Here is a 6,513-nt window from a genome sequence, read left to right as displayed (position 1 = left end):
AAGAGCTAAAGAAATGGCTTTTTCCACAGACTGAAGCTGGGAGCATAGGCGTGAAGGAGGTAGCAACCCCGGGCGGGAGGCCTGCAAACCCTCTCAAGATTATGGGGCTCAACCCTGGCTTATGTCTGAACCACCCAGAAAGCCATAAAAAAAAAAATCCGGGTGCCAGGCCTGCCCCAAGGCACTGAAGTCAGAGTGATGGAAGGGGCGACAGTCATCGGTCCATGGGGAAATGTCCCACTTGATTCCAATAGGCAGCCAAAGTGGTAAATCTGACAGAAAGATTGGGGCGGTGTGGGGACATGGTTGTGCCGTTCTGATTCTATCTCGTTACTTCTTTTTCCTCTGCCTCCCCTCCTTTGTCCCTGAAACTGTCGTCTCCTGGTGTCCTTCTCTGAGTTCCCTCCCAGCTACCTAGCAGGAGACTGAGACATGCTCGTGGGTCCATCGCCACCAAGGGCTTGGTTTGTTCCTCTCAGGTCCCAAGATTATATTTATAAGGGACCTTCTAGGGGGTGACCCCGTGGTTATAATGGTGGGTGAATGAAGCAGAGAGACAGGTATGCTGGGCCCCTAAAGACTCTTTTCAGTCACACCACAGAAGCAGCCGCCTGTGGGGTTGAATTGTGAGGTGTATGAGGTAGACCAGCTCTCACTGGTGAGATCCCCCCTTCCCCCTCATTGCCTCAGAGTTCTCAGGAGAATGAGGAGAGACTTATAACCTCCTTCCTGCCCATGGCCAGAGTGGCCCAGGTGCACAGCCCAAGGGAGGCCGGGGTCTAGAGCACGGCGGGTGCCAACACAGCTGCAGATCTGGTCTACCCCTCAGCATCTTCCCCACCCCTCACCTCTCAGTGACCCAGAGAAGGAACACCAGTGACTGCAGTCCCTCAAAACTCTACCCCATGGTGTTAGGGGTCGTTGTGAGGTCAGCTTCCCCTACCCCACGTCCTTAATGCTTTCTCAGGGAGTAGGCAATTCTCTCCAGCCAGCAGCAACTAGAATGTGCTCTGGAATCCATCTGGATTCACCTGGGAACATAAGATGAGGTAGTCAGGGGCACTGACCTGAGTCCCGGAGCAGTGCGATCCCGCTAATCTGATGCCATCCACTGAAGCCATTGAGAGTGAGATATTATGGCAGCAGAATCCGGCTTTAGGCTGTCATTGCAGAGAATCATCCTAGCTTGATGATCACCACTGATACCCAGTGTGCATATTCCCATAAATGATTTACTACACTAGAGCCCTGAAGCCTCGAGTCCATGGTGTACCGTGAAAAGGAAACTTTGCATGTAGACTTTCCTAGCCGTCCGTTGGAGGGAGGTGGGTGTCCCCACTGAAGCCTGACTGTGACCCTTCTTGGCCTCATTTCTGCAACGCAGAGCTGGAAGAACCCTGCTGACCTCTGAGCTGCTCTCCCGGAATGCTGCAGAGGTGAACAGGTGACTGATGGCAAAGAACTGGTCATCTCCAAGTGAAAGGGACCAATAAATCTAACACCCTCCTTCTGCCTGTTTCCAGATTTTCCTTTCAGGGAATATTTACTCAATGTCTACAGCAGGCTGTCCTAGCTCTAGTAATGCACTTTTTTTTTTTTTTTTAATTTTTTTTTGGGGGGTATCGTAGGTTAAAAGCAGAGTTTAACTCAGGATCCAGACTGATTGGATGTTAATCCTAGCGCTCTAATTGTTAGCTCTAATTGCTAGCCGGTGACCTTGGGTAAGTAACTTTCCTTCTCTGTGCCTCATTCGTTAATACTGACTAATAGTACCTAACTCATAAGGTTATAATAAAGAACAAATGAGTTAATGTATATAAATGGCTTAAAGTTGTGCCAAGCGCATACTTCGTGCCCAATAAATTTTCACTGTGAAGATGATGATTATGTTGCACTCTCACAAAATGAGCCTAACAGAAGCTTATTTAATTTGTTTGGCATCTAAACTCTAACGTAGCTTTTCCCTAACTTGCCTGATGATTTTTTTAAGCCAAGGCACTTGTTAAAAATAGAGACTCTGGGCCCCTGACCTAGAGGTTCTGATTCAGCATGTCCTGGATAGAGCCCAGGAGCTGTATAGCTAACATGTGGCCCAGACAATCCTCATGAGTTTAGGGACCTGCTGCTTATTGGGACTAAGAGGAGCACCTGGCCTATCTTGTGCTTCTCCCTCCTCACTCTGCCAGCTGATCTGAAATGCCAGGGAGGGGAAGTTGCTGGAATTTGGAGGTTTGGGAAAGCTCACATCGTGTTCCCTATCCCATTTCCTCAGGAGAGGCTCCCTAGAGGAAGCAGGGGCAAAGTGGGGAGGGATGGTTTCCAGAAGGACCAGAACAAAGGGAGTGTACTGGGCTCTTAGACAAGAAAGGGGGTGAACTGTTGCAGGATGGGGACAGCAGGAGAGGAGGTAGCCATGGAAGGGTGGGCCAGGGTGCCTGAAGGTCACACACATGGACTGAGCCTGGCACTTCGTGGAGAATCACACACATTCAGAGTCCCAGGCTGGACGACCCCTGGGTGGTCCCTCTAGGCATCTGCCCTTTCTTATACCACCATTTTATGCTTTGGATAAAATCTTGTGGTTCTACAGGTCCATTTTCCCAGAAATTCTGACCCAATTATTGAATCATGTATTCATTTATTCAACCACAACTCCTGGGTTCTTGTCCAGCACTGAGAACAGAGTTGCGTATGCACATGTGTGACAGATAGTCCTCTCCATGGAGAAGCTTGGTGTCCAGAGGCAGGACATGCGAACAGATGTTAACAATGCAAAGTGACAAACATGTCCTTGGTGTGCAAGAAGGGTGGTGGGAACTCCAAGGAGGAAAGGAACTCTCCTGGAGAGGGGTTGTTGCAATCTTGGAAGACTTCTCAAAGGAGTTGAGCCAGGTCTTGAAGGCAGAGAGTGCAATCAGACTGTCAGACCAAGATAAAGCCCTCTAACAAAAACAAAACCAACAAAAATAAAAACAAAACTAGTCAGAAGAAAGACACCCAGGTGTTAGAGGGCACAGGTGTGGCTGGAATGAAAAGACTGGGCCCGGGACTGGGCCTGGGGGGCTGGGCAGGCAGGTGGGTTTGCCTCCCAAAGTTCCCTGACTTTTCACCTGTAGATGATAGGAAGCATCATAGGACTTGGTGAACTGGTTTCATTAACCAAAAGAAGAGCTAAAGAGGGCAAGGGATCAGGACAAACAGCCTAAATTTGGATGGAGACATGAGTTTGTGTCACCAGTAGGACCTCTACCGGGAGATGTCCAGGAGGCTATTGGATAGAAGAGTCTGGGGCCCCACAGAAAGTCCCAGACTAGATGTACGTACGCATTGGAGAGTCATTACCATGAAGGTGAGAGTTGATGCTGGGGCAGAAAAGGGAATACCACCCTCCTTCTCAGGGACAGCATGCTGAGAAGAGAGAGATCCTTGCCTTCCCTGAGAAATCCAACCCCTCGCTCATCCAGGAGCAGAAGGCCATGCTCACTGTATCTGCACCTTCTGAGCAAACCTGCTTCTTCCACCACCAAATTCTGGCCCAGTCTCTGCCTGAGGCCAGCTAAGGTCCTGGTGTTATCTGCAGGACAAGTCTTCTCTGGTGAAGGGAGTATGGTTTCATGGTGGTCAGTTTTTAACTTCCTGAAACAATCTTCAAAGCTTAGGAAAAAGCAGGGACCTATTTCTGCTCTCAGATCTCTACAAACGAAAGGGTAGGGTTAGAGCCATTATCCCCGGAGCGAGCTGGGCAGGGTACTCTGAGATGAACTTTTGCTCCCCTGCCCCAAGATTTCCCTCACCCACCTGTCTGGAAGCTTTAAGCGCCCCCCTCTATATCCCATGTGTAATCCTCCAGAAGTGGGTAAGACTGAGTTACCTTGGGTTGGTTAAGTCGGCCAGTGTTTCTTGGTGCTCCAGCTCTCTACTCCTTCCATGCTCCTCGGGCTTTCCATCTGTCACCTCTATTTAGGGAACTGCCACATTTGCTGGGTGATCAAACCTCTTAGCTGTGTCTGGTATTTCCGATTGCCAGTGGGACATTTATGGCTGAGAGATAGTGTATCTTTGTTGTGAAGAACAAGAGCTCTGGGTCGGAGTTCGGAATCCAGCTCTACTTCTTACTACCTATGCGACCTTAACTTTTCTGTGAACTTTGCCTCCATTCCTTTATCTGTAAAATGGGAATAGGAAAGCACCAAATTCAGAGAGTTATGGTGGAGAGAAAATGAACTCATCTGCCTTGTTCTGTACACCAATGCCTGGGGCGCACTATGCATAATAAAAGTTGCTATAATTCCCATCTACTTTCAGAAGTCCTGCTCTCATTTCAAGCTCAAGTGCCAAAACAAAGACCCGAGTCTGTGGGGCTGGCCTGATCCCACCATTAAGAAGCTCTGCAAGCTTATTTAGCAGATAAGGAAATGAAGCCCAGGCTGGTGACGTAACTTGCTCAAGGTCACACGGCAAAGCCAAAGAGAAAGCTGGGGCTCAGGACTCCTGGTCACTTGTCATGTGCCTCCTTACACAAGCTTGGCTGCCCCACAGGAAGTTTCAGGCACCTACAGAGCCCTTGAAGAACAGTACCAAAATCAGTAGACTCAGTACCCAGATTATCTGGGCCACTTATTAAAAATGGGGATTCCTGGGGACCCCTATAAGATTCTGATTCAATAAGTCTAGGGTGGAGTCCTAAATTAACACTTTAACAAGCCTACCTCTGCCCCTCCCCGCAACCAAGTGATTCTGATTCAGGTAGGCTTTGAAAATTGCCTCTCAGGAGTCAGTCTCCCCAGGAATCCATCAAAATCCTACAGGAAAACATAGGCAGTAACCTCTTTGATATCAGCCACAGCAACTTCTTTCAAGACACATCTCCAAAGGCAAAGGAAACAAAAGTGAAAATGAACTTTTGGGACTTCCATCTAGTTAAAAAGCTTCTGCACAGTAAAGGAAATAGTCAACAAAGAGGCAACCCACGGATTGGGAGAAGATATTCGCAAATGACACTACAGACAAAGGGATGATATCCAAGATCTATAAAGAACTTCTCAAACTGAATACCCAAAAGAACAGATAGTTATGTCAAAAAATGGGCAGAAGACATGAACAGACACTTCTCACATGAAGACATACAACTGGCTAGCAGACTCATTCATCATCATTAACCTTCAGGGAGATTCAAATCAAAACCACACTGAGATACCACCTTACACCAGTTAGAATGGCAAAGATTGGCAAGGCAGAAAACAACAAATGTTGGAGAGGTTGTGGAGAAAGGGGAACCCTTTTACACTGTTGGTGGGAGTGCAAGTTGGTGTAGCCACTTTGGAAAATAGTGTGGAGATTCCTCAAGAAATTAAAAATAGAGCTTCCCTATGACCCTGCAATTGCACTAGGTATTTACCCCAAAGATACAGATGTAGTGACAAGAAGGGCCATATGTACCCCAATGTTCATAGCCGCAATGTCCACAATAACCAAATTGTGGATAGAGCTGAGATGCCCTTCAACAGACAAATGGATAAAGAAGATATGGTCCATATATACAATGCCATATTACTCACCCATCAGAAACAATGAATACCCAACTTTTGCATCAACATGAATGGGACTGGAGGAGATTATGCTGAGTGAAATAAGCAGAGAGAGTCAATTATCACATGGTTTCACTTACTTGAGGAACATAAGGAATAACATGGAGGACAGTAGGAGAAGGAAAGGAAGAGTGAATTGGGAGAAATCAGAGGGGGAGATGAACCACGAGAGACTGTGGACTCTGAGAAACAAACTGAGGGTTTTAGAGGGGAGAGTGGAGGGGGATGGTTGAGCCTGCTGATGGGTTTTAAGGAGGGCACATATTGCATGGAGAACTGGGTGTTGTACATAAACAAAGAATCTTGGAACACTGCATCAAAAGCTAAAAATGTATTTTATGGTGATGAACATGACACAATTTAAAAAAATTTCAGTAGAAAAAAAAATAATTAAAAAAAAAAAAAAAGAAAAGAAAAAAAAAGAAGCCAGTCTCCATCCTGTGCCTCCACATAAAGATGAAATCCTGAGCAGGACCGGTGAAGCCCTCTGGCCAAAGTGGGACTGCTCTTTTCGGGGAAACACCCATGCTGATGCTGACCCTGGCCATGGCTGCGGTCCCTTAGTGGTATCTCAGGAATTCGGTCACATTCTTTCCTACCCTCATCCTGAAAAGGAATGCCGCTCTTTCAGACAAAGATGCACCTGTACCCCTACAAAATCAGCAGGACATTTGACACCAGGATTATCATTCCACTGGGCATTGTTTACTGCAATAGGAACTTTGGAAGCTAGAGGGATTATGGGTAATGTTCCTCATAGCAACGGCCTCCGGGGGTGACCTCATCAGAGCCCTGTGCGTGTTCACACTGCCTCAGAAGTTTTCTATCCTTCCCTTCCTCCAAAGGCGACTCTGAGGCCCTGTGTCTCCGCCTCTCCCTAATCCCCATTCTCAGATCCCTGCCCCCCCCCCCCCCCCCCGCCTCC

General features: G+C 47.6%; 1 long non-coding RNA gene across 1 annotated transcript; it reads right to left on the bottom strand.

Moving 5' to 3' along the window:
* Positions 1-2,621: 2,621 nt before the first annotated feature.
* LOC309867959 lies at positions 2,622-6,277 on the bottom strand. Its single transcript, XR_014313420.1, has 3 exons — positions 6,188-6,277; positions 3,872-4,165; positions 2,622-2,942 (listed from the first exon to the last, which is right to left on the bottom strand). It is a non-coding gene; the product is annotated as an uncharacterized lncRNA (long non-coding RNA).
* Between the last annotated feature and the right edge of the window lie 236 nt (positions 6,278-6,513).

Source organism: Mustela nivalis (assembly GCF_964662115.1).
Source record: "Mustela nivalis genome assembly, chromosome: 6".
In the NCBI taxonomy this organism is placed as follows: Eukaryota; Metazoa; Chordata; class Mammalia; order Carnivora; family Mustelidae; genus Mustela; species Mustela nivalis.
The sequence above is the reverse complement of the archived record's forward strand: the minus strand, read 5'-3'. Positions and strand labels throughout refer to the sequence as shown.